The sequence below is a fragment of the Amblyomma americanum genome, chromosome 8 (assembly GCF_052857255.1).
Source record: "Amblyomma americanum isolate KBUSLIRL-KWMA chromosome 8, ASM5285725v1, whole genome shotgun sequence".
NCBI classification, from domain to species: domain Eukaryota; kingdom Metazoa; phylum Arthropoda; class Arachnida; order Ixodida; family Ixodidae; genus Amblyomma; species Amblyomma americanum.
This window is the reverse complement of record NC_135504.1, coordinates 65,433,662-65,440,837: the sequence shown is the minus strand read 5'-3', so window position 1 is coordinate 65,440,837 and position 7,176 is coordinate 65,433,662.

The following is a 7,176-nucleotide window of genomic DNA, read 5'->3' as shown; positions in this document are numbered from 1 at the left end:
ATATACTGGAATTTTAAAATGCGTTGGGTCTAATAGCAGCAAGCGCTAAATTAGGTTGCTGTGGTTTTATAGAGTATTAAGTTATTGTGCCACACATTCAGTTCTCGAACTTGTGAAAGTTCACTTTATTATATGAAGGAATACACAGGAAGCGGATACATTGCTGTTCTTGTGTGTGCTTTGAATTGAGCGGGCGACGCCTTTTCAAACGACAACTTTGGTTTTACAGACACATGTGAAAAAAAAAGCTGTAGCGGGAGGCTACCAGCAATCGCTACATGACGAAACGTGTAACGCCAACAAGGAAAATAGTATGCAGTTGTTTCTTCTTTCTGCGTCTCTCGTTGTGTCATAGTCTGTCAGTGTCTATAATCGAGAGTCCTGTTGCTACGTGCCATATACATAATTAGTACATAATGTCATTTATAGCTTTAAATAGGGCTATTCTGACCTGAGACGAAGTGAACCGGTACTTTTGACGAGTACTGCTCATTCGTTGCACAACATTACCGAAAAAAAGATTACACTGTCGTCGCTATAGAATGATATGCATTCACAGATCAATATTTAAATGTCAGCACAGTGAAGGAATTGACGGCAGAATGCTTGCAAGGGCAACCACATCAGCAGCTAACAACTCGGCTCAGGCACACGCGACTGAATTTGAGTATGAAATTAGGCGAAGGTTGTTGGTTGGCTGGTGAGTGGTGCTATACTGAAGGGTGTAGGTGAAGGGCGAGGTGGCTGTTGCTTTTGAAGGACAGCTGGCTCCTAGAGTGTATTTGAAGTTGATTTCGCCTTCGCTTTTTGGGTTCGCTGCTGCGTGGGCTTCCATTGGGTGTAGGCCTTGTGGAGGGAGGCGCCAGATTAATCGGCGATGGATGCCGCTTTTGGAGGGCAAAGCTGGGTGATTCGTCGCTGAGTAGCGCTGCTGGAGAATGAAGTTGGGCTTTGGTCGGGTGGGGATCTGGACCGAGGATTGCAGAGGATGGGTGGGCGGCTCCCTAGCTAGAGGAGGTCGGTGGGGAGGTGTCTCGTGGGCGGGGCTGCCGCAGCTGTGGGTTCGGCCACCCAGTCCGGCGTTGTCGCAGAGTGACAGTAGGACGGCTTCAGCAGTGAAATAAGATGAAATAAGACTCAGCCACCTAATGTGGCTGTAAGTGCAAGATCTTTGAAAACAGCTTTGCGCAAAAGGCTCTTCCCGTTCATGCTGGAACTGTGCTCTCGGGTGAAAAATAGCTCATGGCACTGAACATTAACAAATGTAAAATAACGCGTGTCTCTCGACAAGGTGAATGTACCTCAGTGTCCACACTTAACAACACTCCACTTGAGTCCGTGTCTTCATAAACTGGAAAGCTCACACTGACCACATTACTAGTAACGCCAATCGCACCTTAGGATACTTAAGACGTAATTTAAGTAAAGCCCCTACTTCATTAAATCATCCTTGTAAAACCCTTATCCGACCCAAACTTGAATAAGTTTGGTTTATGGGGGTTTAACGTCCCAGAGCGGCTTGGTTTTATGGTTTATGGGGGTTTAAACGTCCCAAAGTGACTCAGGCTATGAGAGACGCCATAGTGAAGGGCTCCGGAAATTTAGACCACCTGGGGTTCTTTAACGTGCACTGACATCGCGCAGTACACGGGCCTCTAGAATTTCGCCTCCATCGAAATTCGACCGCCGCGGCCGGGATTGAACCCGCGTCTTTCAGGCCAGCAGCCGAGCGCCGTAACCACTCAGCCACCGCGGCGGCCAAACTTGAATATGCTGCCTCCATCTTGAATTCGAATCAAAACACTTTATGTCATTCTGTTGAAATGGTGCAAAATAATGCTATTCGATTTGTACTTTGAAATTATAACCGAACAGCCAGCATAACGTTAATGAGGACTAGCGTCAGTTTGCGTGTCTGTCTTTGCGCCGTAAAATTTTTCGCATTTGCTTGTTTCATAAAATTTACTACCATGAGTCTCCACATAGCGAATTCATCATGTCGCCTAGCCACCACTCCTCATGTGTCGGCCATCGTCACAAGGTTGCTCTTCCTAATTGCCGCACTAACACCTTTTATTATTCATTCTTGGCAAACACATCTAGAGACTGGAACCACCTTCCCGCAGAGATCGCATCCATATCAGATTACGCTCTTTTCAGGCAAGCATTGTTCAATTATTTTTGTGATGAAACCTAAGTGTTTATTAATGCCCCTTTTCGTTTCGCTTTTCGGTCTACTTTTCTAGTGCAAGTGTATCCCTTTTCTCGCTGGGTGTAATAGGCTGCAGCAAGCACTAAGTTGCGTTGCTGTACTTTTATAGGATATTAAGTTATTCTGCCACTCATTGAGTTCTCGAACCTGCGAAAGCTCACTTTATTCTGTGGAGTAATGCTGCGGCGCTGTACTTGTGTGTGTTTTGTATTGAGCAAGCGACGCCTGTTCAGTCGACAGTTTTGGTTTTAGAGACACGCGTGAAAAATGCCGTCGCGGTAGGCTACCAGCAGTCACTACATGAAGCAGCATTTTCTTGTTATTGTTACATTCATTTTCTCGCTTTTTAAGGCGAAAGCCTTTAATGGCTCATACTCGCGGTGTCCGGCCGTCCGTCCGTGACACTCTTCAACTCGATAAGAAAAAAATCTTTGTGCATGATGGGGTTCGAACCACCACCCTTCCGTTCCGCAGCTGAGCGTGCTAGCGACTACGCTACTTCGTGCCAACGCATATGTAGTTCTCCTTGTCTATTGGACGCTGGAGAGTGTTTGCAGAAAGGCGTCGAATCAGATGGATGCCTCCGAAATGCATTCCAGTGTCTCCAGCATTTAAGGTTCACAAGCAATTGCGTACTTAATTAACATCTTAACCACACATCAGTGACACAAGCAGCGACACCGCGCTAAAGGCTTTCGCCTCACCGCACTTTAAGTCAACAAAGTTCCCCCCTGAATTTTTACCTTTCACGCTATCTCATTTATTTTGTATTTTGTACAATTACCTGGCAGTTTTATGTTCTATTTTTGCTTTTGTAACCCACTCCGCTCTACTATGCTTCGGCGATTGAGGGTATGCGAAATAAATAAATAAATAAATAAACAATGCAAGCGATGGTGCTTATTAGTTACATCATAAACACCTTAAACAACAGACGACATCTTATACACCGTCATAGCGTGTCATGCGAATGCAGCTCGAAGTGCTTTATATCGCGATGTAAAAAGCGGAGCTTCAACCTTCCTGATTTCTTCGGGCGCGGAAGTCGACCGACTGCATGCGACAGCTACGGGCACCTTGAATTTTAATAACGAAAGAAGAACCGGAAGCTTATATTTACGCTTAAGGAATTTTGAGGAATATTTTTAGTGGGACTCGCTTTCGCACGTCGGAGTTGGTGTAGCTGGGTTGAAGAAATTGGAAGCGGATTTCATGCTATATATTGGGGCGCCTTATGCTCTCGCGCAGTGGCCAGCTAAGCTGATCACTTCGCGCCGCCCCTGGTTCGAATCTCGGTTGCGGCAACATTTATTTGATGTACCAAAATCTTCCTCGAGGTTTACCCATCGCTGTAGTGTTTTTGCCCTAATAGAATTGTCTATAACTGTACATATACAGGGCGTCCCAGATAACTCTAGCCAGAGTTTAAAAATACGCTGAGGCACTCTAAGACGACGCGACCAATTGCATGCTGCTGGCTATTGCATGGGGCAACTCACACCATTTTTATATTGTGCTTAATTGCATAATTAGTCCAAATTAATGAAGAAACTTCGCAAGCAACGAAGATAGGCAAAAAAGGCCAATAATAAAGCTGTAGAATGGTCCACGGGACTTCCGACTGAACAGTTTTTGACTTTCCATCTATTGCGTATCAGCTTTTTTTCGCTCACTGCAGACGCCCGCGAAATACACAAAAAAATACCACGTGGCATACACGCTTGCGCGCCGAGATCAGATGTCCACCTGTTTTAAAGGGGGCGATCAAGACACCATCATCATCATTAATCCGCCCGTTATAAAGGGATACGCCCCAAATCCAATCCAATCGTCACCTATCACGACCCTATTTCATCTCATCTTGCCCTTTCCCAGTGCAGAGTAGCAGAGCAGATATTCATCTTTGAGGTCGACCTTTTTGCGCTTCGATCATGAAACTTATCTCTCTCTCAGTCCTCTTCGTCTGCCACGCGGCGGTAAAACAACTTTTGCTACCTTGCTAATGATCAGCATCATTTTTGCAGTCACGTTCTCACGAGCCGGCGGCCTCTGGAACACAGAAGAAGCATTCCCGGCGCGTGCAGGCTTTAACGTTGCCGCCTCACGGACTACAAGGCCTCTTCTTCCAGGACCAAGGCATACCCGACCGCACAACCAAGCAGGGACTCGTGAGCTTCCGGTTGAGCCGTTCTGTCTCCTGGAGAAGCTCCTTCAAAAGGCAAGACCACCAGAGCAAACAATCAGGAGGCTCCGGTAAGCCTCGTTTTCCTTCTTTGCATCTTGAATCTTCATCGAGGTATCCGCGCAAAAGCGGTCCCAGCCTCAGGGTCACCGCATGCTTAGCAAGGTGCCTAATTGTGGTATTCCTGGCTAGAAGAAGGATTTTGCTTCACTTAGCAGAAGAGTCTACACGATGCGTGGGCGAGCGAATGACGGAGGCCGACAGCACCCACCTGGTAAACCCGGCAGTCGACCTCAAGTCTCGACTCCTGACGAGGCTGGCCAGTCTCTGGACGGAAACCTCCCTGCACCATGCTCGAGGGCGCAAGACGCCGTGGTGAGCACCACGGACCTGCCGTCAGTCATCAGGCAGCCTCCGGTTGGGAAGAGGGCGTCCCAAACTAGCCTTCTCCAGGGGAAAGGAATACTCAAGTCCAGCACCAGCTTTCCGACAAAGGAAGAAGCTTGGCAGAGACCAGATTCCGTTCCTGCAGCGGAGCGACGCCCCTCGCAGAGCGCGCCCCCTACGCCGATTGCAGATGTCAAACCGGCCATAAGCGGTATGTAAGGGGACATCTTTACGCGTGCGGCAGAGATTCTGTGTTGAAGGAGGTTGCGTTATGGCCCGGGTGGTGTTCGCAGACACTTGAGGCATAGAGCGGAAAGCTCTAGATTACGTTCCTTGAGACTAACGCAGCTATAATGTGTGACTAACTGTGCAGTGCTAAGCGCCTTCTGGTACCCTCATCTCTCTCGAGTGCCTCAGTGACCAAGGCGTTGTCGATTCCGGTTTAGGCCTACTTTAATGGGAGTTAGTAGTCTCCTGGTTAGTCCTCACAGCCAGCCCACTAGGCCTAAACTGTCCTCGACATGGTGCCGTAGAGCCGAGGTTGGTAGTCCTTTAGTGATGGTGATTATGGATTTTTATGGCGTAAGGGCATCTACGGCGAAAGAGCGCCATGACACAATTAAGGTATTTTTCATTTCTCAAGGTGGCGTCAAATACCCATTTCTCAAGCATTTCACCCTAAAGAAGCCATGCACCAGACGAGGGGAAAGCTCGTATCCATTGTACCACTGGTGGGTACCCGGCGGCAGTGGGGATCGAACCCCGCACCACCCGCATGCGAGGCCGATGCTCAACCACTTGGCCACCGCTGCGGTCTTTTAGAGAGACCTCTACAGGCGCATTTGAAAGCAAACGGGCTTAATGCTGCCGTGTGCCTTGGATCAGGATTGAGGAAAGCGGTAGCCTATTGCGTGCGTTTCCAGTGACGGGCGATCATTTATTTTAAATTGGCCGTCTTATGCATGGGGAATAATGACGCTGGCTGGAACCGCTTTGAAGGCCAGCATCGAATGGCGAAGGCGCAGCCGACATTCAAGGTGAGGGCGTTCAGAGCGCGCTTATAAGACAGTGAGAAATGATTGTTTATCCAGATGTCATGCAAGGGTTCACGTTGATTAGAAAGTAACTGGTGTGCTCTTCCGTAAGAGTGAGCAAATGATGCAAGGTGGTGCCCAAAGAAGAGGTCGCACGGCCCGGACGAGTTGTCGACGCCTCTCTCTCAGGCGTATTGCGGACAAGTGAGGTGTTGTTTTGTGCTGGCCATAGGGCACTTTCAGTGTGTTTGTAAAAGTTTGGGTATGTAGAACACCAAAACTTGGAGACGTGGTCAATTAGGGTCCTACAGAGTTTTCTGCACCATGAGTTCGCTGGGTACCAAGTATGCTTGTTTGTGAAGATCTGAGAATCGCTTTGATGAGGTCACCTGAATTTCGAGCAAAGCTGCGTGGGACAGGTACCTTCGCATGAGCATATTTGTAAGTTTTCCTACTGCCTTCTGCATGAGCGTGGTCTTAGCTTTAGCTCGACTTCCTGCGGCCGCACATCTTATCTCTTGCGTTCAGATACCGTGGACGTTTTGACAGACTAGGCGTGACACGTAATGCGGAAAACGAATAGCCAGCGGCCTTGGGGTAGCATAATGAATATCGCGAGTAGACAAGCGTAAATGAAGACGTCAGAGTAAGGTGAGAAGATGTATATGAATTTGACTTGATAAGGTGACCGCGAAGATGTGTCACAAGGGGGGGGGGGGGCTAATGTTTTCCTTCAGCAGATTTGAGCTTACTGATAAAAGTGAGACTTTCACTATATGACACCGTGCGCAGCTAACGGCGCCATCGAAGGTTCTGCCGACGTTACGCTCCACGTACATCGGACTCTTGTTGCTGCCTTTCAGAGCCCGCAAGGAAGACCTCCCTGCCGTCTTGCCTGCCGGCGGAACCAGCGAGGCGTCTCTCCTTCGCAGACGAGATCTCCGATCAGCGGCCCAACCGGGGGAAGCTCGAGACCGTCCAGCTGTACTCCGTCCATGCGGCCCCGGCTACCCCCACGGGAAGCAAAGAGAAGGTGACTGAGACCCGTTTTCAGCACTTGCAGTTCTCGGGTTTGAACCCCACCGCGGAGGCCGCGCTTCGATCGAGGCGAAACGCTAAGGCGCGCGTGTGCTGTGCGATGTCAGTGCACGTTAAAGATCCACAGGTGGTCGAAATTATTCCGACGCCCTACACTACGGCACCTTTTTCTTCATTTCTTCTCTTAGTCCCTCCTTCATCGATTCCCTTATGGCATGGTTCAGGTGTCCGCCGATATGTGAGACAGATACTGCGCCATTTCCTTTCCCCCAATCCAATTTTCATTTATCTCCAGAGCGCTTGCCGTAAGGGGTCACAAAGAC